The 26,889-nt window shown below is 35.8% G+C and overlaps 1 pseudogene; it reads left to right on the forward strand.

The window, feature by feature from the left end:
* LOC113072559 (low-density lipoprotein receptor-related protein 1-like) overlaps nt 1–26,889 on the forward strand; it is a 94,672-nt pseudogene that overhangs the window by 13,016 nt on the left and 54,767 nt on the right.

The raw sequence follows: 26,889 nt of genomic DNA on the forward strand, positions 1-26,889 counted from the left end.
GCACAGATGCAACCGTGCTGCGAGATCCAGTTGTCTTCTCTTCTGTGTCTGTTGTGAGCGCGTTCACGATGCTGCTTACGTTTGATGCTGTTGACGTGTTTTCTGGTGCACCCAATAAAAAAGATAACACGTCAGCAGCGTCATACGTCAGCAGTGTTGTGATCGCACTCACAACAGACCCGGAAGAGAAGACAATGCTGAATAATTTTTTTTGTTATTTTTAGATCAAAATGCATTTTCGATGCTTCAACAAATTCTAACTGACCCTCTGTTGCACATGGACTACTTTGATGATGTTTTTATTACCTTTCTGGTTTTTTTGGCCATAATTGTTGGTGATTGGTGATTTTATGTATAATCTACAGGATCTACATGTCTTCTTCACCAACTGTTCTCCATATTTTCGAAGCTCTCTCTCCTGAATGTCTATTTGGGGCTTGTAAAGTTTTATATGCACTTTCCACTTTGTATCCATCATCCTCCTAATACTGCTGACCGGATATCTGATAGCTTAACTGGTGCACTGGAACAGCCTAGTTCTGCAAGTTTGTTTGGGAAGAGATGAAAAATCCTGGATGTCGACATGCATTGTGTTTATTGGATCCTGGGAGCGGTCCTGAAGGAGAACTCACAGCAAGGCCTTAAGTGCTTGTTTTGAGTGTGGTATAGCTAGTCTCATTGGAGATCTGTTTTTATTGGCCAGATTATAAGGGGTTATTCACAGAGGACGCTTTCTTGTGTCCATTTGTACATTTTTTTAATTTTATGTGAGGATTAGCTAGACTGATGTTAAATGTTTCCTTTAGCCATACTTTGTACTCCCTATAGCTAGGGCTGTCATGATTATGAAATTTTGACTTCAACGCTAGATTTAGCAACTTTCAGATGCTTTTAGCAGCTTTTTTCCTTAGAATATATATGTGATCCTGGATTTTTTTTTAAAATTGAGATTTATACATCATCTGAAAGCTGATGTGTCTGTTCTGTGCAGTGAGCGGCAGAGAAGCATCTCTTTCAGCTGGCTGTACCGCAGTCCAAACCAAGGACTGGTTGCTTACTGACTGTTTGGAATTATAAATATGAGCATATTTTGTCTTTTAATATTATGCACTTTTTGTTTGTTGTTGTTTTTTGTTACTCAAATGCAGGCAATGCGCTGCATGACACAAAAAAGTAATATAGCCGAAACCATCGCATAGTTGCCTCATCATAGAAAAAAACTACATTTGAATACAAATATATAAGTTGTGAAATTAAACTAGCTGACTGTATAATTAAGCAGCAAAAACAATATCTTGAAAAAAATCTTTGTTGCACATTATATAATGTAAACATGTTGTTTGTTAACTATTTGTATTCTTACTAAATACATATATGAAAATAAGATAGAAATCTTGAGGAAAAAGAAAGTCTTCTAATAATCTTTCTGTGTGCAAAACTTTGATAATGTGTAACGCTTCAACCATAGTGTCACAACGCTCTTATGCACATCCAGGGTGCAGAATGGTGCACTTGAAGCAACAAGGAGTCCCAGTGCTTATGCGCATCTCGAGTGCAGAATGATGTGCTTGAAGCAACATAAGTCATTGCACACAGATGAGAAATTAAAGCGCAATGAACTGAATTTAAATTTTTGGGTGAACTAACCCTTTAATTCTCGTGACAGGCCTACATAGAGCTGTACTTGAATGCTAGAAAGTGTCTTCTGTGAATGCCCATCCAAGATGGCCGACAAGTCAAAAGAAATATGATGTATAGTTTTTATATGTAGTACTGAAAATAATTGGTAAAAAATGTTCATTTCAATTGAAATTAGGCAATTGGCCCCACTTTATATTGAGTGGCCTTAACTACTATGCACTTACATCAAAAAATAAGTACAGTGTACTTATTGTGTTCATATTGTATTGCAAAACACTTTTGCTGCTATTGAGTTGGAATATGGGTAAGGTTAGGGACAGGTTTGGTGTTATTGGGTAGGTTTAAGATGTAAGGGATGGGTCAGCAATCTACAAAAAATGTCCAAATTAGTTCCTTCCATTTGAATTAGGAAGCTGCTTTAGAGGGCAACTCAGTATGTTTTGGAACAAATCTTAAGACAACAATACTCCGATATCGACATTTCTCTAGAGCCTTCATAATATAACCCACTTTGTCTCTATTATGCTCCGTCATGTCTATGGGGATATCATCTTCCATCAAACGACAGTACTTGGAGAAAGTTTGGGAAGTGATGGTGTAAGAATGGAGGCAGTGACCCAGCTTCCTCAACACTTTCAATAATGTACAGAAACATGACTATGCACATCTCCCTTCTTTCTTGTGATTGCAGTCACATCCTCTCCCCCTTGCAGTTTTTCTCTGGTTCCCTTTCCCAAAACACCTCTCCTCCTGCCAAGTGTGCAGAGAGGTAAGTGTTAGAGAGGGAAAGTCCTGTGGAGAATCGCAATCAGTCCTCTTCTGTACTTAACTTCTACTTGAGAGAAAGCGTACAACCACTACAGTCTTTGTACGGTTTTGGCAAAACAATGACTGATTAAAATTATTAAGATCAAAAAGTATGCCTTTAAGCCATGATATCCCACTGTATGGTCACCTGTGTTGTGTTTGGTCTTTTTGTTTTGTTGATTTAACCCTCTGGAGTCTAAGGGTATTTTTGGGGCCTGGAGAAGTTTTGTCAAGTCCTGATATTTGTGCTTTTTTCAGTTTCTTATAAATATCTAAATGGGTAATGTCTAATATCACTGTAATCAGCACAAACTGGGCTATAATAATAGTCACACAACTTTTTGAATATCCCATATTTTAATATGATTTTATTTTTGACCATTTTGTTTCCTCTTATGTCTTTGTGTGGAGTTTTTCATGGGTTAAAATGTTTAAGTAATAAACACATACTCACATATTTAGTATTAGGCATGCTCTTATTGACCATTTAACCGTTAACCAAAAGTAAAGATTTAGACTGATTAATACTGAATAATAAAGTTGCAGTTGTCATATATATATATATATATATATATATATATATATATATATATATATATATTTGTTTGTATTTTTATTTAATACTATTTTATAATTTTAATACGAGTAGCAGTTGTCAATCAGAAAAATGAACCGAGTGAGCATCCCTATTCAGTATGCGTCAATATTTTGCTAAATATAAATGAAAATGTTTGGAAGAGATACAGTAATTTTTATTTAAATGCGTCAAATCTAGACAGTTTATAGATATATATATATATATATATTTTTTTTTTTTTTTTTTTATCTCAACAATCTTATCAGACTGACTTAGCAAAGATACTCCCCTGATTGCCGGGCTCCCCGGAGTTTGAATGAACTGACGCATAATTCGCCCTACCGCCGGTAATGAGAAGCCCTCTATCCAAAACATCTCTCAGGTTATAAAGGGCAAAAGAAAACCACTTTTTGTGGGTAGCACTTGGGAAATAAACAAACATAACAGCACCTATGCTGAAATAAGTGGGTTAATATTACAGCAGAATGAGTTGTCTTGGAATATAAAGCACAGTTGTGAACTTAGCATGACCCAGATGTGTTTCTGAGTTGAAACCAGAATCTTTGGAATGAGGAATGGTAGTTTCAGCAAAGTCTGTGGCCACATCCACAAAGTTTTTCTTCTAAAAGTTTTGTCTTGTCCAAGTTGCCGGTCACTGAGGTATTTGCTTATTTCATAAGTGGTACATCTAGATGTCCCCTTTAACAAAAATGTGATGTATTATTGCTGAAGCATTTAGTGTTTGTCCAATATGGGTTGTTCATTGGCTGATATCTAGACAGGATGCTGGATGATGACTGATTTTGCTAGTTTTCTTTATAGTACAATATAAAGCACAAAAGTCTGAGACTACTTGTAAACATGTTTATATTTTGCAACTTTCCTTATGTTTAAGATCATATTTGGGGTATTGCTTATTTATTTTGTCAAAGCATTTCTTAGTTTTTGAAAAAATCTAGGTTTAAAGTGGATTGTGCACAATTTCTAAAATTAAATCATTTTACGTAGTTTTACTCAAAATCTTTCGGCAAGTGGAAAGTAAAAGCATCAGACTGACCAAATGTTGTTAAATTAATTGATCTGAGGGATGCATTTCACACTTACAGTTTATTTCTCTGTTCCAGCTCCAAAGACATGCAGTCCGAAGCAGTTTGTGTGTAAAGATCAGGTGACCTGCATCTCCAAAGGCTGGCGCTGTGATGGAGAGAAAGACTGTCCCGACGGCTCTGATGAAGCCACAGATATCTGTGAGTAAACCATTTTTATCCATCTCATCAGATACCTATGAAATGAAATGTTAAAATGTTTTGACTGTATAAATTGAAACCAGATAAAGTGTAAGGAATGTATTTGTGCGTGTGTACAAGTTAAAAATAGCTTAAAAATGTATCTCAAGACTGTGACTGTGACTGTGTGATCTGTTGCATTGAGTGGAGTAGCACATGGGGGTTAAAGACTCTGTGTCTCTTCTGAGCGATGGCACTAATTAAACTGCTCTGTTTAGTCTGGCTGACTGCACACAGTCCTGTCCAGGCAAGTGATCTGTGTGTGTGAGCTCACCTCAAACTCAAAAAAACAGGAGCCGGGTCTTTTTATTTAACACTGACCGGCTCCTAAATGTTTCCGTACATGCAGACGACCTAATGAACCCAGTTGTACCATACCTCACTTTACATCTGTCACACAAGCCAGACACCCTCACAGCTGGTGGCCGTGATGGTTCTACCATAAGCATTTGGGAAGTCCTTTACTGTCCAGCAGGAGAACAGACAGAGCTTGTAAAGTGTTTACATATGACCTTCTGAGTTGTAATTGCAGAGCCTTTTCATCCTTTCAAACTGCAAACATCCTTTCTTTGCTGAGTATGCTAGTCTGTGTTTACATCTAATGGTTTTTCTTCATTTACCCTTTCTATATTAAACTCATTTATTGTAATTGTAAGCTACTCTTTCTTGATGCTTTTTATTTAGCTTTGATGTTTGGCTTTTCATGTCCCTCCGCGCTCCTTACAAAAAGTACTTTGGCTGACACACTGTTATATGTTATGGTAATACTGTTTTAAATTTGTTTAAATGTATGCTTTAAAAATAGGGTAGTAATAACAGGTTTCATCCATAGTTTGTCTGTTTACACATCTGCATCTATTACTATGATGTCCAAAAATCCATGGTAATACCATGGTACTTTTTTTTTTTTGTAAGCACCATTCAGTAAAATGAATAACAGAATACCAGCTCCCCTTGCAAAAAAAAAAAAAAAAAAATAATAATGTGGTAATACCATGGTACATTCAAGTTATCTGGTTTTAATACCATGGTGCTTGAGTACACAGTGTTCTGTGTTGTCAAATGATTAACATATTCATATACCATGGTTCCTTTTGGTAAGTTTCATCAAGCCTCTGCCAAAATAATTATGTGAAATGTCCAGCTGTAGTTTATGGACTATGATGAAAAATTTCACATGGGACTCCTTAAAATAACTGGCCTGTCATTTGGACATCTTACATAGCTCCTGGGCATTTGAGAACAAGGTGCTCAAAGCATGTAAACATCAAAGAGTTTTCTGCCCACAAATAAACTTTCTGCTTCCATCCCACCATCTGTCGCTCAAAGAGCACCACTAATATCATCTCAATGCCACTAATGCAGTTTGGCTGAACACACAAAGGGGCTTTTCATTAGATGGAAACTCTGACCTTCTGAATTCATCATTATCTGTTTCTACCAATTACACACATTACACACTTAATCCTCTTTCTTAAAGCCATTTTCAACACTTTAACTTCAAGAGAAAGGCCAGTGCTGGCTGTCAGCATTTCAAACGAGAATGCCAGTAAATCGCATAGTGAGTATCACGTCTAATCCTGGTCTTAACTGTTGATTTGTTTTTAGAGGCTTTGTGAAGTCACTAGGCGGGGTCTGCCGGATGTAACGCCATTGAAGAGATATAATGAGATGGGTTGCAGAAACCTGTTTATCAATTCTTCTGGTTTTGAAACGCAAACACACTCATTCAGACCTAAGTCTGGTGGCTGTTGCTCAGGGTTCAGTTGAGACTTGTCTTGTTGTGCTACGAAGGTGTGCTGTGTGTTTGAAGGTCGTTCTCTAGTTCAGGTTCATTTCTAATTAACAGACTGAGTTTTCAAAAGTGCCATGCTGCCAGAGCAAATAAATCTTGCACTCCTTTCTGCTCCTTCACTCTTTTGTTTCCTTTCTCTTTGGGTGTAAATCAGAGATTTCAACGAACCTGGAGCCCAGCGTAGGGCTTGTTTATATCTTTAAGTAGGTCAGTATTTTATTGGAAAAGCACTGAAATAAGATACAAGAGCACTAAGGAACTCCGTTTCACTTGTTCTCTCTCTCTTTCAATAAAGAGAGAAGATTGAGAAGGGTTTGGGGACGTCATCGATCACAATTTCTAATGCACCTGTTGTAAAAGTTTATTGTTGCATGCATCTCTAAATGTGAAGGTAACGCTTGTTTATGGAACTGATGCATTAGAGATGAATATTGAGGTTGGTCATTTTGTCTGCTCAATTACTAGACACTGTTAAAATGTGTTTTTTATATATATTAATAATATATGTAGTAGTAGTAATAGTTATTATTTTCACAATTTTAATTACAGTTAATTTTACCAACATGCTTTTTATTATTGCTAATAGTATCTGAGTATAGACTAACGGTCAAAAGTTTGGAATAACTTAGAATAAAATAGTTTTTAAAAATGTATTTTGCTCTACAGTAAAAAGGTAATATTGTTAAAATATTATTAATTTTCTATTTTAATATGTTTTTAAAAAAAGAAATGTATTCCTATGATGGCAAAGCTGAATTTTCAGCAGTCATTACTCCAGTCTTCATAGTCATGGGATCCTTCTGAAATAATTATATGCTGATTTGGTGCTCAGTAATTATCAGTTGTTAATAATGGTGCTTTATTATTACTAGCATTGTTGAAGACAATTTTTTCCTGCTAAATATACAAAAATATTTCTGTTTTCCAGCACTGATGATAAAATATATATATATATATATATATATATATATATATATATATATATATATATATATATATATATATATATATATATATATATATATATATATATATATATATATATTTGTTTTAAGCACCAAATCAGCATATTAGAATGATTTATGTAGTATCGTGTAACATTTTTGTGACCATATTTTAAAATATATTCAAATATAAACTAGGTATTTTAAATTGTATTATTTTTTTTATATACAATATTGCTGTTTTTATTCTGTTTTTGATGGTATAAATGCAGCATTGGTGAGCATAAGACACTTCTTTAAAAAATATATTATTCCAATCTTTTGACCAGTAGTGTACAGTATAGTAAAAAGGCCCCTTTTTGGCATGTATAGAGCCTTTTACACCGCTTTAGTTCCAAAACTAAATGTACAGTACTAAAGTACTGGTACGATTTTGCACCAACCTTTTCCCATTACCATTTAAAGGGTTGCATTCGCTCTGACAGGATGTACTAGGACGTGACGTAAGCTGGTAGAAGGCAATGTCATTTGAAAAAGCCAGTCTGGCACTAAAATCGCACCTAGTTCCAGCGGTGCGAAAATGCCCAAAAGTTGGTGGTTCCACAATTAGTTCTGGTACTATGAAAAGGTTACGGCGGTGCAAAAAGACCTTATGTGTTTAGTTGTTTTATGTTATTTTATTAGTGTGAAATTAATTTTTTTTATAAACTGGTCTTGTTTGATAATTGGTATTTCTATATGTGGCTGCTGGTGCCCGTCCTTAGTATGTGGAAGCACTGAGCCAGCATTAGAAGTATATCAAAGTGAGTCGTGCAGCGTTTTCATTTAGACTTGTGTCTTAATTGCATGACTGTTCCCAGGTGTCTTACCTAAGCTACAGTTACCCTAGGTAAAGACACTCTCACAGTCTGGCTATGTCTGGTCATCACGTTGCACGTCCGTGGAGCTCAGCAGACTCATCTTTCCCAGGCGTTCTCAAATACGCAAAATTAGATATCAAATTCTCTTTGTGACTTTTTGTTCTTTTCTCCTCTCTCATTTGTGTCTTCTTTGCCTTTAATTTTAAATTTCAACTGTGTTCCAAACCCTTGTGAGTCATCTTCTCAGACAGCGTGCATTAATCCATTGAAATGTTATCTGCAGCGAAAGAGAATTCATTTGTTCTAAATGTTTCTGAGGCTGTCAGAGAAGCGCATACATACGAAGACAATGCTCATAGAGCTCAAGACTCTTGAACAGAGATTGTTTTTGCCGGTTAAATACAAATAAATTAAATACATGTGGTTCAATACATGTCAAATTCCCGTCTTCACAAGTATCGTTGTAATCACAGTAATTTAGGTATAAAGTGAAAGCAAACAGCGGAGATCGAAAACAGATCTGTAACAGATATATGATATGATATGTAAAAATTGATAGCCAGTATAGCTACAATTGATTAACAGTATATTTGATCCAGGCCCGGGACTTTAAAGAACTAGCGGCGATGAAAGCCGATGGTGGTGTCACCTTGCATCGGCTGCATCGGACCGAAAAGCTGCACTCGAACACACTGCACAGACTACAGCCAATGGCAAACTAACACGTGCATTCTGCGCATGCATGAGAGCAACAAGCAGTTCATATCAGCAGCTATCAATAGTATATATTCATTATTCAAAAGGAGAAAACTAAACAAAGATACACGAGGTAAACGCAGATGTACGAAACGTAAACAAAGTAGTGCTTGCATGCAAAATTTCGAAAGTAACTTTGATAACGTCAGTAATTTTAAGCATCTCATGTTTTTATGAAAACATTCGCGTATAAGAATGATTGGGGAAAGATCACGTAACATTTAAACAGCCTTCTGTCTGTACCGCCTTCATCACTTTCGCTTTAATTCTCAGACACTGACTAATGCGCTAAACTGAACATACTTCTCACTCTCGGTGACCCAACATGTTGAATTGGATCAAGCTGCCGTTGATGAGAGCCGACGAATGGAACACCCCAAACAAACTAGCCACCATTGGCTTGGTGTGTCCCTGCCTTAAAGTGACAGCATTCTAATATTTTTGCTGTCTGTCATGTTAATCAAACAACAAAAGAGAGAAAATCTTTCACAGCTATTGACTAGATCACTTTTGTTACTTTAGTAAGAATAGACATATATTTAATTTACACAGTGAAGAATATGCATGTTTTTTATACATTTTATTACTATACAATGTATATAGCATTTCTTCTTTATTTGTTCTACTGTGTCTTTTTGTCTTATTGCTTGTAATTAGTATCTTTTTCTTATTTAGTCTCCGTTTACTAGGGATGTAACAATTAACCGCGAGATTACCAATTTTCTGACAAGTGGGGCGGGACTGAGAGCCATGGGAGCCAAGCCTCGCTTCCATGATCACACCCCACTCATCACAATTATAATTATATACAACTTTCTTCCATTAACAGTACATTCATTCAGACCTTAATAGATAAGTGCTAGTTAGCAACAGTACACTGGCATGTAATACTGTAGTTACCAAAAAGACTCATGTAATTAGTCAAACTACATGCAGTATCTATAGTCATTAAGTTTTAATGTTCATCCTTAACCTAACCACAGGCTCTACTCTTCACCACAGTGGTAATACTACAGAACCAACGTAACAGAAAGCTATGTTAATCCTAACATAACACAACATTTAAGTACTAACTCAAGTCTCGCTATGTTAATCTTGTGTAAAAACACACAAAATAACACTTAATCTTTACATTTATTTTCCTTATATCTGATGCAAAGCATGCTGGGAACTAGAAAACACAATCATTTTAAGTTCACCTTATTACAAAAACATTTTGAGACAACATTACAGAACTTATTTCAGTTAAGCCCAATGAACTTTCATTATCATTTGAGTGAAATTAACTCATTTCACCAAGTTGTGGTTGGTTTTACAGTGTGGAAATGTTCATTTTACTGTCAATTATAAGAAGAATTGTTCTTACAGTTCTTTTTGACAAAATCTGTACATTTAATAGTGAAGTAGTCCTAGTATAACACTATTACAGTTTTTGACCGTATAGATTAAGAGAACTTACTGCAAACCAAATAACAGATTTTTACTATAGCATTTTTACAGTGTATGGTTATTTTTAACAACATGCATCACAAAATGTTGTAGGATTGTTACTCAGGCACTAAATAGGTTACACATTACAAGATCTTTTAGCTAATCATTTTGCAATCCGCGGGAGGATACGGTTTTCATTAGAAATGTCTGTTTTTTATTTATGTAATTCCATCTACAATAAGAATGCTGTTTTTTTTGTGTGTGTGTAGAATATCACAGAATGCTTTTATGGCCAGCATGACTGTGGTCAGAGCAGAAAACAGGACCAGATGTACACAAAAATGCTTTAGATGAAAATCTTTCATCTGCGTGGGGCAGGTTTAGTCCATGGAAGAAATGTTCGTGTGTGTGTGTGTGTGTGTTTGTGTTTTTCTTTTTTTTAATTATTATGAAGGAGACGCCAACTGAACCATTTATTGGTTGTATAATGGTATTGGTTGTATAATGTATTGATAAATCAGCAGTCTTGTTCCAGAAAGCTCTGGGGAAATGAGAACGCTCAGCGTGGGGCCACATGCATTTGAGTATGTAAATGCTGTCTTTTTACATTCAGATGCTGTTTTAGACTCTTTGATTGAATGGGTGAGGAGGAGTGATTATTCTGTGTAATTTGCACTTGTGTAAGGCTGTTACCACCCACAGCCGCCTCTGAGGAGACTGATATCTGTCCGTGTCATTTACAACGATTGATAGGATTGAGAGAAGGTCATCAAGACATGTGACCTGCAGAGAAAAGCGAAAGATGGATAACTAGTTTTGTCCCTCACGAGATTTGTCGGTAGACTGATTGAGTCAAGGCTTTTGATTCAGCTAAAGATTAGTTTGTTTATTTCTGCATATTGAAGTGCTATATAAAATGCTAAGCTTTGTTATAATGTTACTACGAACCATGCAATCTAATAATTATTAAATCAAATATGATGGCATGTCACATTTCCAAATTCTTTTATTCTTACCATTCTTAAGAAATTCTTGCCAGAAAACAATACAGTGAAGTGTATGTGGACATTTTGTTAATAAATATTTTATGTTTGTATGCTCTTGAACTTCTGGAAAACAAAGAGGACATTGTAAAGCACAATAAAAACATTATTATAGCTTCTTTTATTGCCAAACTTGAACATTTATCTTGCCTATGAATCATAAAATCGTAACATTTTATATTGTTTTATCATTTATGTTATCTTTAAGATTATCTTACTATGCCCACAGGTCTGGTGTCTTAACCAAGGTCTATTTGCATAAATGTGTTTCAGTTCCAATAAATATATATTGATTTTATCCGTAAATATTTATTTATTTATTCTTCTTACAGTGGAGTCACATGAGCGAAATTGCAGCAAAATTTCTGTAGCAAAAGGTACATTGTCTCTTCTTAATAGAAAATGAAAAATGACAAAATATTTGGAAATACCTTTTAATGTTTTATAAAAATCCATAAATATACATTTTTGTGTAAGTCGCTGTTTGATATAACACACAAAAAACTGATTACAACAAAGGAGACAAAACCTGTTAAATAAACCACTACCCAACCAGAACCTCTCCCAATCCCACACCCACCCCATCGTGCCCCAGGACCCCTATTACCACAAAAGTTAAACAATATAAAATCGAATAAATATATAAAATCAGAATAGGTAATAATATTAACAACAGAATGGCATCATTAGGTCAAATGACCTAAAACTTCAAGACTATGGAAATCCAGTTCTTCCAAATAGATAGAGTAGCAGGTTTTGCATGATTAGTCTGTACATAACACTGTTCCAGAAACTGTATTTCCAATAAAGAATGAATCCAGTGCTTAGCAGAAAGGTCATGAGGGTGTAGAGATTTAAGTTTTTACTCCGCCTGAAATTCATGAATGAAGAAGGAACAGTGTAACAGTAGATTGTGAATGAATGGAAGTGTAGGAATGAACTATTTGAGGTTGGTTGAGGAATGATCTTGGTAGCTTATGGGTATAATGAGTATTCTGGACAGCAGAAACTGCGATTAGCGGTTCATTTCATCACCTGACCCGATTCATTTGTTATTGGGAATAGAGAACAGAAGGTTAAGGACACTGGGTTAATGTCATGTCGCCGCTGACCCTGGATCAACTGGTCACAGACTGCTTAAAATTAAGTGTCAAAAAAAGGAGCTCCACTGTGGCAATGAAGATAACAGGAGGTCAAAGATAATTTGTTAAAAGACCATTTTGTTCTGCCATTGAGCTTTTTGGTGAGCATGCAGAACAAGAATCGACAGTCATTGGATGAATAAATAATTCAGATCGTTTAATGCTCAGTAAGGTTGTTTAGTAATGCAGTTAATCCTTAGACCATGATTTATGTATTTTAAAAGAATAGGCCTACATAAACACATTTATTGGATCTTGTAGCGTGTATTTTACATAATGTGAGAAATGCTTGTAATATGCGCAGGGGCAAAGAAGCGTTGGATGTTACAACTTGGTCCAGTGCAGGCAGACATTATAATGTGCTTGTTCATCAGAGCTGAAAGTAGCATCAATGAGACTAAGAGACAGAAACAGACCTTTTAAGTGGGGAGAGGAAACGGTGCATCTTACACACACAATTAACAAAAGCACAACAGGGAAGCCAAATGGGTGGTCATTATGTAACTAGGGTAAAGGATAGGATAAGCGGAGTTTAGACGCATACATACAGACTCCTCACATAGTGTTTAGACTCCCTGTGGCTCCGCTCAAGTGCTTAAGTTCATCTTGACAGCATGAACCCAGGTTCACTCAAAGCCATCTTCCCCATCCGTGAGAATTGTTTGTTCTTAAAATATAAGCCCGTTACCATATTTTTATAATTATTTATGAATATTATTTAGCATACTTATTAACTTTATTTAATTTAGAAATATTACTATTTATTATTTATTTAAATATTTTTTAAATTATTTGTTAGTTAATTTACTTTTTAAGATATAGTACCTTTTAAAACACTAGTATAAATGTATATTTATTTATTTTTCATTTTAATGTGTATATTGTAACATCTTTTCCTCCTTTTTAAATACAGCATTATGATTTTTTGCATTTACATTATTTTCTGTTAATCAGTAAAACCTTTGTAAGTCCTTTCTCATTGCTTTAATTCATCTGGAACTAATACTTTCTTTCCTTTTTTTTTTTACATGAACATTATTGTGATAATGTAGCTAATTGTGTTGTTAATATAAGCATAAGTTAATTTTTTAACAAAGGAACATATTAATAACACACAAAATGAATAATGTCGCAATGAAAAAATAATTATCCTAGTGCTGACTGTTTGACCCAAAATTTATATCAAGTTTTTTTTCAAAATTATGCCGGTTTTCCGGTTTATGACTTTTTTTTCATGCATAATCAGGTGTAGAATGCATTTTCTGCTGGTTGATATTCCAAGACGTGCTTGCGGCTAAGGTGCTGGAGCAAATTGCTCATGTTGCGGCCTTGAATGTTAGCCCGACAGCACTTGCATAAAATGGATGCTTGGTCGACGTCTGATTTTTGGAAACCATTCAGTCTGCAGCACGGACTCATTCTTCACACAGGACATTTAGTCCACCAACACAACATTTGTTCATTGTTTTGATTTGTGAATTTTAAACCTAGCCAGAAACCTATGTGTTGCATGTGAAACACAGAAGGCTTTAATTAGTATACATTTATTGTGAAATGACTGCATTTCTGTGTCAATCCATGTTAATTTTTCCCGCGAACAATGCGCTATCACTTTAATTCAGTGCCTGCAGCACAGCAAAAATAGACTCGGTACGTAAACAATCAGTGAACTGCTACAGACGCACCGCTCCTGGAACACACTGACGGACCACAACCTCGTTAATCCGTTAATACGCACTGCAGACAGACTATGTGTGAAGCGTTATAACGTAACACCAGAGCACTGCTGTGTGTACCCTCACCACGCCTCGCACTCGCTGCTTAGAAGTGCAACATTGTAAAGGGTCTGTCTGAAACAGTGTCGTGCAGCATAACGTTGGTTCCGAACGTTGAGTAATTAAATATGACGGTATATTAAAAATTAATATCGTCATGAAAATATACACTGGTTTTCGGTATGAACCGGTATACCGCCCAGCACTAAATTATACTAAATATCCTGTTCCTTTTCTTGAAGCAAAATATTTGGTTTGGTTTGAAAAACTACTTGGACCTGTTCATGAGATGGTTAGATTAGTTGTTTAAAGTGTTTGTTTTCTTTAATCATAGCTTTATATTTGTTGATGGGCACTCTGTTTCCCCTTCTCCTCTCACTTTTCCCCCGTCTCTCTCTGTTGTGTTTAGTGCATGTGCTTCAGGGTGTCGGTGACAGTGCAGGAAGGAAGCAGTCACTGCCCGTATAAGACAGCTGCTGTTAGCAAAGGCCAACGACTTCCTAGTTCACTCAAAGATCACAGAGATCTGCCCCCTATTCACTTACATTCATGATGAAACATCTGTCTGTCTGCTCCCTTGTGTGTTTTCCTCATCCTCAAAACTGCTTTTTGCATGCCAGCATCACCCCTTAATGTTCTCTTCCATTTCATTCCACTTTTTGGGGACATTTTAAAAGATGTTAGGAGTTTGTTGTATTTAAGAAGAATTGGGATTAGTTGGTGAGTTTTGTTCAGATGGCCTCTTGTTCTCCACACTAGTCACAGAATCGTTTTGGTTAGTGTTTCAGATGGGTAGCAATGGCTGAAGAGACGTTTGAACTCGAAGATCTGGATTTAGGCTTTGCTTGAATTGTAACCCTGCCAGCAAACCCTGAGAGGGAAGGATCTCGAAGCTTCAATAGAAAACACAGAGGTGGAGAGAGGGTCATAAAAAGAGCCTGTGGATTTTATTAGGTGTTTCAAAGAAGTCTCTTATGCTCACTAAGGCTGCATTTATTTAGCCAAACATACAGTAACTTTTCTAGAAATCATTCTAATATGCTGATTTGGTGATTATTATAATATTTAAATGGAAACCACGATAAAAAAAAATTCATAATAGAAAATTCAGGAAAATTTTTAAATAGGTTTTTTTTGTAGCAATGTAAACTTGTGCATCTGAGCGGCACGGAATGACCCACTGGATACTTGTGTAACAGTATACTTTGGCTTCCATTCACTTCACATAATTAATTCCATTCACATAGCTAACCAAGTAAAACAGACTGTTTAACCATGAGGAAGAATTAGAGGAACAAACAGATACAATGACTTTGACTTTCCTGCAGTAAATATACATTTAATAAATAGAATTTGAAATGAATTTCTTTCAGTTTCCCAGGTTGCTGACCTCTGGTCTATGTAAAACTCCTTAGGATCTCTGTTACTGGTTTCCTTCCCATCATATCAGATGATAGATGGATGCTGTCATGTGATATGAATCAGAACCATTATAAATATGAAGCTGGAGAAAGAGTAAAAGAGGAAGTTACACAATGTTCCTTCCTGAATTTAGTGGAACAGCTGAAATTAAACAGCCCAGTTTGGAAAGATGGGGGCTGTTTGGATCAGGTATGTGTTGGTGTTGCTGGAAGGCTTCATTACAGTAATGTATTCATTGTGATCTTTGGAGTTACATAAGTACATAATCATTTTATAGTTATGGATAGATAATCCTTAAAGGGGTCATATAATGCTATATGCACTTTTACAAGTTATTTGAACTGAAATGTGTGTTGGCATTGTGTGTACACAACCACCCTATAATGATAAAAATCCACGTTTTTTTTTTTTTTTTTTCGTTAAATGTTTTCCCCTTTCTCAAATCGAGCCGTCTGACCGTGTGACGTCACACGGTCAGAGGCCCCTCCCACGATTGGTTGATTGATGGCAGCGTTTCAGCACAGACTGGACTTGTGTCTTACCTCAGACTGAGTGAGCCATGATGTTATGTTTGTTTAATTATATTTTTATTAAGTATTTATTTATTTGTGAAAAATACTTTGTCATCTAAAGTAGAAGTATGTTTATTTTATACATTAATTTTTTAATCCATTATTAAATGATTTCCAATTTCTTAAAAAAACATTATATACATATACAAAAATATGTATATCGGTTATCGGCATCGGCTGTCAAAAAAATAAATTTGGTATAATAATATAATATTTGGTCGACCACTAAATATTACATTACATGAGTTTATGGTTTGCAAGTGCTGTTTACTGTTGTCTTTGATAGTTAAATAAAAATATTTTCATTCAGCTTTTATGCCATTGCTTGAGAATAGATTTTGAAATAAAATGGAAGTCAATTTATAGGTGTGTTCCAAAAACTGGTGAGCTGCCCACATAGGCATTTGCCTTCTATGGCAGTATTCTAGCAGAGATAGAACCTTGGAATTGATTTTGAACATTCAACATATAAATAAACTGCTTCCTACATTGGCAGCTCACTAGATTTTGGAACCGAGCTATAATGTTGCCCTTGGTATAAAATTCAAGCTCTGTTGGGGCCTCCCACAGAAACATTTTCCAGTCTGTTTTTGCCAAGCTTTAATGAACCAAATAAGCACGTTGGCCTCTTAATTTCAGTCCCAGAAGATACTCACACATGTGCTATTAAGTGAGCAGAAAAACCTAATGGACCTTCAGAAGCAGCCATGTGGGGCAATGTGAGTGGCTAAAAAACTGTTTCACTTTTGTATAGGAGGTGAATTCCCCCTTTTCTTGTGTTTTTCTAAAATGGGTCAGCAGATGTTATGAGTAGAGGTGGAGGGAAAGAAAGAAATAAAGAAAGAGAAAGAAAGAAAAATATCCAAGACAAACAATTTGCTTTGCCATGTGGGCTGCATGGAGAGAAAACGACTCCGGCGAATAGCGATGCTCTGAATGGTTTAGGTTGACTTTTTTTATTTATTTTTTCTAAACCGAGAGAGCATGTTATAGTCTTAAAAAATAAGATTTTTAAACAGAAGACAGTTTTTTTTTGTTCTAGTTTTCAATTCTAACTTTTGATGGTGTGTGTTTTTTCTCCATTCTGGAGACAAAGGGTCTGTAGTGTCTTAGTTTACTTTTTGTTTGACCTGATGTTGACTTGCTCTCCTAACTTCTGGAATAAGTTACTGACTAGATATGTGCAAGCAGGCTAAGACATGTATATTCTTTTAATTTATTAGTCAATGGACATTCAGAATGGTGTTAATATAATGAAATAAAACTATTGAAATGATTGTTTTTATTGAAATAAAGCTGTAAAGCTAAATAAAATATAATATTAAACCTAAAAAAGTTGGTCACAGAAGAATATAACAAAATGACTAAAACTAAAGTCCAAACTGAAAATATAAAAATAAAAGCTTATTCTAAACAAAAGCTAGTATAAAAGAATAATTTCTAAATAATACTAACATAGCTAATACTAATACTAAATGAATAATATTATAATACTATAATAGTATTATAATACATAATTAATACTAAGATAATTTGAAACCATTTGCACCAATCAGAAATATAATTTTATAGCTGGTGAAAACTGTAATAAGGTTGCTATAGACATTTAAACCAAATGGTTTAAAACTCAAATGCACATGCTTTCACATTCTACCACATTATGTATTGTCTATTATCTATTATAGAGTCTATTGTCACTGTATTGTGGAAAATAATCATGCATTGCGTCCCTCAGGTGTTAACTTTGAGGTGTTTAACATTCTTAAAAGAAATCGACATGGCTAGCAGTTGAATGGAGCTGCATCTCTTTGTATAGTTGCAATGTGTTAACTTGTGGTTGTTTGCTGTGATCTTGCAGGCCATCACACCCAGGTGTCACAGTGCCCTCCCAACGAGTTTGAGTGTCGAGGAACAGATGTGTGCATTCACCTGAGCAAGCTGTGCGATGGCGTCCCAGACTGCACGGATGGGCGTGACGAGGGACCACATTGTCGAGGTAACATGTCCAAAACACAGTCTGATCATGAACCAAATACATCTTTATTAATTTATATATCTTTATTAATTTATATATGTCCATATCTGACACCAATATATCATATATTTGGCACAGATGAGATTTTGTCAAAATCCTTGTGACTTGAGTGGCTTAACGCTGAAATACACTAGATGACTACGAACAAAACACTAGGAATCATGCACTTGGTGCCTACAGAGGAAAAACTAAGCTTCATATATTAATTGTCCTGCTTCATACATTAATCATCCTACTGGATGCGATCATAGTCCAATACTAACCCATCATACACTATGCAAATTTCGGTCAACTACAACTGTTGAAAATCTTCAGACTAGCTCTGAATTTGGGAAACTAGTGTTGACTTCCTCAGACTATACATCTGGGCAGAAGTTACGTAGTGTATTCCAGCCTTTAAGTAATTTTGGAAGAATTATTCACAATATGGTAAATATTATATAATAATATATAATTATATTATTATTTAAAATTACATGTAATTATATAATCTATTGTCTTCCTTTATTTTCCAGTGTGAAATAGTATTTTCTATTTTAATAAATTTCTAAATATAATTTATTCCGGTGAAATCCAGTTTTCAGTGCTACATCATTCTAATGATTCAAATATGAAGCTGTCCTGCTTAAGAAATATTTTTTATTATTATCTATGTAAAATATTTGGACCTTTTTGTTTTTAACTGTAGTGTATATGCACCGAATATATAGTGTTCAAATATAAATTCGAGAAACTGTTGTGCTAAAATTATTGTAGGATCAATAATTGTCATTGCAAGTAAAATCTTTTCCAGCATAAGATATCCGTATTGTGAACTCATAATTATTGGCAGTCATGTCAAGATCTGTGTGTGAAAGCCCTGTGTCCCCAAAGGCTTGGCTCCTGAGCCTAGTTATCATCCTCACATGAGTTATCAGGAACTAATCTTGTTTGTGTCCAAAGTCCTGAGATATGCAGTCTCATCCGGCTGACCTATATCTTTAGTATTGAACCGGCAACTTAGCATGTAATTGAAAGAAATCAGAATGACAGATAATCTAATTTTAAAAGGAAGGTTTAGATTGTGGGGTCAAATAAATCCCTGTAATGTAAGTCCCAGGTCTATCCACCGCCATAATTTCATACTGCTGGAATGTAAGCATGGCAGACTTGGTTTTAAAGGCTGAATAATAAATAATGTACCTTCCTGACCTGGCCTCTGTCCAGCGCTTTGAGCCTAGACACACACACACTTCACTTTTCCTCCAGCTCAAATGCCGACCCTTTGAACCCAGAGGTAAACACTCACCCAGTCTTCCACATGAACCCATTGCACTCAGATGCACATAATGCACACAAATATATGCTCACATGTCTTTCCTGTTGGATGTTTGCTTCCCTGGAACGGACATGGAGATTGTGCAAGAAACTCAGCTCAAGTCTTTTCAAAACACACTTCGTCATACTATATTTCTATGTTATTATCACAGATTTGTTGACAAGTTGGACAGAAGGGAGAGAGGCAGGCATTTATTTCTGTTGGTGATGCATCTGGCTGCTATGCTGCTAATAATGTAGTGGGTCTGCGTCAAAAAATCAGTGGGAACTGCTGACCTCTGATATCAGCCGTGCTCGTGCTAGTCTGGTTCGTCTTATCCTGGGCTTTGTAAATTTAACCCCTCACTGAGCTGGGGATGGGTTTGAACGTCTCTTCCCTTCTGGCAGATTTAATTGGCTCCCCGCAGTCTCGATTTAATCATTTTGTACTTAAGCCTCTCAGAGATGTTTCAAGGTCTGTTCAGTTTCTCCTGCTCTGAAGGCACAGGTCAGAAACTCTCAGCCCTCTCCAAAAGGGAACTTGAGATTTATAGATTTCAAACTTTAAGCAATGCTGAAAAAGTTTTACAAAAATGTCTCTGGTCAGCTCACTACACATTTCCTAAATTTTTGTTGACTCCTCAGACTGGATTATTTCACAACAGAGTGAAGGAACATTTTTATTGCAGTGTGTTTCCCAACTTCTTAACTCATTTTACTGGCAGAGATGTTAAAGATAATACAGGAAATCTGGTGACGTTTTATAGCTTTTGAAGGAAGGTAGAGCCTTGAGTAGTGTTTAATTACTTTGATAGCTTTTGTAGGAATCTGTGTGTATTTCCATGCTTACAAATGTAGAATTACATTTACATTTAATAGTTGAAGTAACTAACTACACTACTACCAATGTTTCACTAACTATAGAGTAGCTTTTTTTAAGCAGTAAGCTATTTTAATTAGCAATAAAAGTCTTCCAAATTAGTTATGTTGTTTGATTAGTTTCAGCAAAGCTGGTCATTTTGTCATTTAAAATGGGGTTTGTACTTGAATTTACATTATTAGCATCATTAATCATCCGCCCTTTAATGAAAGTTAGTTACTATTGTCAGCATTATTTAGTTTCTTGATCAACAATCTTTAGTATTATTGTCCCCTTATTTTGTTGCAGTTGTACTTGGCTTTATAGGTTTCATTATTAGCATTATTTACATTTATTGCTCCTTAAGTTAGTTTAATATACACTACTGTTCAAATGTTTGGGTCAGATTTATTCAGCAAGAAAGCATTGCATTCATCAAAAGTAACATTTATGATGTTGCAAAACATGCTGTTCTTTTGAACTCTTTATCAAAAAAAATCCTGAAAAAAAAATCACAGTTTCCATAAAAAATATTAAGTAGCACAACTGTTTTTCACCATTGATGATAAGAAATGTTTCTTGAACTGCAAATTAGCATAATAATGATTTCTTAAGGATCATGTAGCACTGAAGACTTGAGTAATGATGCTGAAAACCCTTGAAAATATATTATAGTAAGCAAGCTGTAATAATATTTAACAATATTACTGTTTTATTGTATTTTTGATCAAATACATGCAGCTTTGTTGAGCTTAAGTAACTCAGCAATAAAAAAAAAAAAAAAACTTACTAAACTCAAACATTAGAACAATAATGTACTTAACAACTTTTTGTTAGTAGCTTGTAGCTGGCCATTTTAAATGCATAGCTTGATTTGACTTTTACCTACTTAAGCTACTCATAATTCAGTAATGAATCAGCGTGAAATTAAAATGACTATTTATTTTCTTAATGCAAGTTCCTTTGTGTGCACGATAAATCAGTTCATGTTTTGTTTGTTCTCATAATCTTTCAACCAAATGTAACGGCTTACTCTTCCTCTAAAATTCCGTCTTAATAAATCATCACCTCCAATCTGACTACTGTTTACTATTGTGCAGTCCTATTTTTCATAATTGAATATCCTGTTTCTTTTAGAAATATGGCATATTACAGATTACATGGTTTGGGAATGCAGTTTTGTTGACTTTATCTGCTAATGTTGCCATGGTTCCTGTGTTTATCTTGTGTTATGCCTCTGTTAGCCTCGTATTAGCCGCCCGTTATACTGTTTGCTCATATTTAGCTGACCTATTCACATAAAAGGCTCTGCGCGCACACACAGCCAAATACGCAGCACTTACAAAGAACGATTAGCCCTTTAAAAAAGAACTTTGCACTGCTATTGGCAAACTCAACTGTGCCTTTCAGCTTTGGCAACAGCATATCATTCTGGGCAGTGGCTTATCCATTTGTTTCTATTCCGCTATTGGGCTTCACAATGTTTTCACTGCACTGATGGATGAGTTTGGCTCAGATCTCAGCGTATTATTGTGACAGCACAGGGAGGGAGATCAGGAGTATTGATTGGACAGGGTACTGCTCAGATAAATAGAATAATGAATGTCTTTTTTTTTTCTTTTTTTTTTTTTTTTGGCCATTTGAGTTCATCTTGAGGACACTCTCACATCAAACACAACAAGAGTTTTTGTCTAGTTTGAAGTCAGTGAACTTCGAACTTGGTTTGTTTGTGTGTGCGTTTCCCAAAACTGATTTTTTGCTGAAAGGTTTGCTTTCAGGTTTTTTCCAGCAGGGTGGCATGATAGTAATTTCCTTTGCCACTAGGACTAAATGCAATCCAAAATGCTTTTTGGACCACATGCAGTTTTGCTATAAATTTAAATACAATTTACTGTAACTATAATTCAAAAGTTTGGGATCGGTAAGATTATTTTAATTAATGCTTTTATTCAGCAAGGATGCATTAAATTGATTAAATGTGACAGGAAAGACATTGTCTAATGTTACAGATCATTTCTATTTCAAATGAATGCTGTTGTACTTTTTTCAACATTCTATTCATCAAAGAATCCTGAAAAAATTGTCAAACTGATTATAATTATCAGGTTAAGTAATTAACTGAAAAAGAGCAGGATTTATCGTAGTATAAATTAGGTTGACAACATAAATCTTAATATTTATGTGTTTAGTATAATGTGTATTTAGCTAACAGTTCACCACGCAGAAGACTGTAAGATAGTACACAATGAGTGGGAGGAAAACAAGCGAGTTATCATTCAGATTAATCACTTTTAACCAGTACGTTTAAACAATGTGGTCGCAATTAGCTGACTCACTGAAATGAATGATTTTGACTTCCCAAAGCTGTTTGAGAGTTTAGGAAAGTGTTTTTTCAGTTCCTCAGTTTACTGTTGATAGGCTATGTGAGTAAATGTGACAAATGTAGTGTTTTGTAATGCTTCAACGCTATAAACTAGCTTTTACTGGAATAGCTGTGCTTGCTGCTGGCACGCTACTGAAAAAAAGTTCATTTAGTAGCAACTCTGCTATAATAATTAGTTATCCAAAATTCACCAACTAGAATATTATTGGAAATCACAAGAGCCTAAATATGAAGCATGACATTTTCAGCCATTTCCTGTTATCCTTATGAAGCATGCAGAATGTGTGTCCTGATTCACTATGTGTGCTTGAGAACAAGAAAGCTGGATGATACATGATATGTTCCTGAGGTTCTCCTGCTCCAGATATAAAGATCAGAGCTGATCCCAGATCTGCTGTTAATAGTAATGTTGTAACAGGTTGAGTGGATCTCATGTGGTGCGGTTGAACACTGATTTTAGGTCTGGCTGCCAGTGTTTTTGTAGCTGTCGTCTTTGAGAGATTCTGTGGTGTGGTATTAAGCCCTCCAGCCTTCTCTGTCTCACTCGTTATTTCTCTCGCTCTCTGGTTGGTTTTTTTTCTTCCCAGCACTTCACTGTTAATTATAATGGCATGTTGGCTGCAATCTTACAGTTACTTGAAATGATCCTCGAAAAAATCATTTTCGTTGCCTCAATAAACCACAAACATGTGGGTTCCATACCAATCTAAATACCCGCAAGGCAAGGCATGGCTGTGGGAATTAGAAACTGCACTTGCTCATCGGAGGTAAATTCATTCTTAAAGGAATATTCCCAGGGTTCAAGTGGGTATGGAAAACATGGAGCTGTCAGTGATTTTAAAATAGTGCTTTGGAAAAATCAGCAAATTTGTTTACATTGCTATTTTGTGCAATATCTTTAAAAAGATAATTTTCCAGTGATATGTTACAATGATGGGAATTCATTGGATTTAATTGGTCAAAAGCAGTTCTCAAGCTTTTTGACGCCAAAGCCTCACATTGTCTACAAGAATATTCAAAGGCCCCAAGACTTTTTACAGTTCGGGTTCTTTTTTTTTGGCATATTGTAATGGTTTTCTTTATTATAAATAATTGTATGTCACCTTGTAGCTCCTTGGAAGTTATAGAAACTTCCTTGTTTAGAAACACTGGTCTAAAGTTGTGTTCATGTTCAAATTAATGTCTTCTGACCACATTTGTGGTATACCTCCAAACGGTTTCACCTTGTACCTCAATTTGTAAAATTAAATTAAAAAAATGAAACCCAGTGTTGATAGAAATTGACTTTCAATAGATACCAATGGCTGAATAATTGGTGTATAAATTTCTTTTTTAAGTCCTTAACTGTTAGCACATTTGTTTTTACAAACAGGGCTGTTGATCTTGTATTTAACCAGTAACATTCCTTTAATGATATGACACGACTAGGTCCATGTCAAATCAGTGTCTGCAGAAAGTTCTGCAGATGTTATTGTCACACTTTGCATGTTCAGAATTAATCTTTTTTTTTATTTTTTATTCCATAACACTCTCAGCTACTCAGAAAAGTGTAGTACACACATTTTACCATACTTAAAGGAATAGTTTACACAAAAATAAAACATTCTGTGATCAATTACTCGCCTTCAAGTTGTTCCAACCCTGTACACATTTGTTCGTCTGTTCAATTTATTTATTTTTTTTGAAGAATATGGGTAACTAGTAAATTACTATGGAATTCAGTAGGGACCAGAAACCGTTTGCTTACTATCATTCTTCAAAATATATCTACTTTTGTATTTAGCTGAAAAAAGAAATTCATACAGGTTTTGAAACAATTTGAGGCTAATTACAATAAAACATATTTGGGTAAACAATCCCTTTAACTTCATTCTGCACAACTATCCCTCAAAATCAGTGTAGAAGATACAGAAAAGTCTGCAGTTTATGACCAACAGTGTTTTTTGGGTAGGCAACGTTACGCCCCGAATGCCTTCTGCTCTGTTTGGAGTAGTTTGTGGCTGTGAGGTCAGTGAATGAGCTGTGGTTGGATGGTATGGGGGAATTGATTCGATACAGACCATAGTGTTTTGCCTGCACATCTTCCTCTACACATTCCACAAAAGCCCCATTGTACCCCTCAGTGCCACAGGCTTTTGTGTGAGGAGGACTCTCATTGTCCCTGTGCGTAAATTTGGGTGGTTGAGTCTCTGTAGGAGAAAGAAAGGAGAGAGGAGGAGACCGTTGCAGTGCATCGTGGGCCGATTGGACTTATCATAACTGACCGAATGCCTTATGGTGGCATTGTCTCATGTAGTTTTGGCGTTTATGATCCTGTGACACTGAATACTGGAGTGATTCATTTCTTTCTTTTTTCTTGTTTTGTAAAATGGTTTTTATTTTGAAGTTTAACATTTTTTTTTTTTTAGACCTGCTGTAATTTGAGCAGTTGGATCATGGTGCTCTGTCAGCGTATGATCAGATCAAATGAGACCGATGTACCTGGAATAAAAATCCTGTGGGTTTATAAAGGAGTTCCTTATGTAAATATTACCATTGTGATCTTTGTACTTCCCTGAACCGTTCCCACATTAACATATCAGACGGAATCACTGTTTTGATGGATGTGGTTTTCCCAGACCTGTGTGTATCCGGTGGGCACGTGGAGACTTGTTTTTTTGTCTGAGCAAAGCTGCAGTCGGAGTTCACACAGAGGCTGGTGGAAAGAGATGCCGTGTTTGGCAGCACAGCAATACCCACAGTATAAAACCAAGTGCACTCATCTGTGTCCAGTAAAACCTTTTAATCATACACCCTGTGTGTCAGTGAAGCCCCCGTTGCATTTTTATATTTTGCCAAGATGTCCTAAAGGCATCTCGAAGAGTATCAAAGGCTTTTCACTATTTCACAAAATATCACAAGGATCAAGTACCAAGTACCAAGTATCATGTTTTGCACGTACAGACACTCTTAACGGACTAATCAATTGTATTGTATTGTATTATTTTAAAATCTAAAAGCTTTTTTGCCTGTTTGTCCTGTCCTGCTTGCAAGTTTCTATAATCTAATATTTATTTTGGATGTGGATGTTTCTCTGCTGACTGACTGTCTATTCTCTCTGTTTCCTATGCTGTAGAGTATGCTCATAACTGCACCATCATGGGCTGCCAGTACAACTGTTCAGTGACATTGTCAGGTCCAAAGTGCTACTGCAGGAGCGGCTATGAGGTGGGAGAAGATGGAAAGCGATGCAAAGGTGAGCTCTGAATGACTTTATGATTTTAATGAAGTGTTTAATGAATTAAAATGTTGACCTTGTGGCATTCTCTGTGTCAGACTTTAATGAGTGTGCAGTGTACGGGACTTGCAGTCAGACGTGCACAAACACGGATGGCTCCTACACCTGCAGCTGTGTGGAGGGCTACTTGCCTCAACCGGACAACCGTTCCTGCAAGGCCAAGAACGGTAGGAAGCGAACATGGTTTCTGATGATCCTTTGTTCTTTTTGTCTTGCTGGCTGTGGTCAAATCCTTTTTGTTTTGGAAGGAGAAGGCCTCAATGGGTTTTTTTCATCTATGTTTAAGATCCTGTAGATCGGCATCCATACCTCCTTATAGCCAACTCCCAAAACATTCAAGCAACCTCTCTGAGCGGAGCCAATCCCATCTCCATCAACACCAAGCAGACCACCGCTATGGACTTTATCTACGCCCAGGAGACCGTGTGCTGGATCCACATGGGTGACTCACCTGCTGCCACCCAACTCAAGTGTGCCAAATTCCCCAACGCCAAGAGCTTCACGGAGGAGAAGACCATCAACATCTCGCTCAGCCTGCACCGTCAGTACCATGTTCTTAATTGTGTGTTTTACATGAATGTCAGGTGTTTGTTTAAGCAAAATGATCCAAAAAAGCATGAACTTAAAGTTATTTGTTAAGGCCTTCATTGTTTACAGCAGGGATGGGCAAATGGTGTCCGGCGGGTCTTTTAGTGCAGCCCAATGGATCAAAAGATATACAAAAGATGCTCGATTTTAAAAAAAATGACACCTACAAAATTTAACACTTTAACATTAGCAAAATTAAAAAATTGACAATGAAAATCTTCCAATCAGTATAAAAAGAAATCGATATTTTTTTTATATTTTCTGTCCTCTTAGGACTCTGTACAATTGATTGTTGTAAATTTATAGACAATGTTATTGAGATGTTTACATAATGCTTGTCAATTGACAACAAAGTTTCCCAACTGAATTGGCATAATTGAATTTTAAATATGATAAAATC

The sequence above is a fragment of the Carassius auratus genome, unplaced genomic scaffold (assembly GCF_003368295.1).
Source record: "Carassius auratus strain Wakin unplaced genomic scaffold, ASM336829v1 scaf_tig00009457, whole genome shotgun sequence".
Lineage (NCBI taxonomy): Eukaryota > Metazoa > Chordata > Actinopteri > Cypriniformes > Cyprinidae > Carassius > Carassius auratus.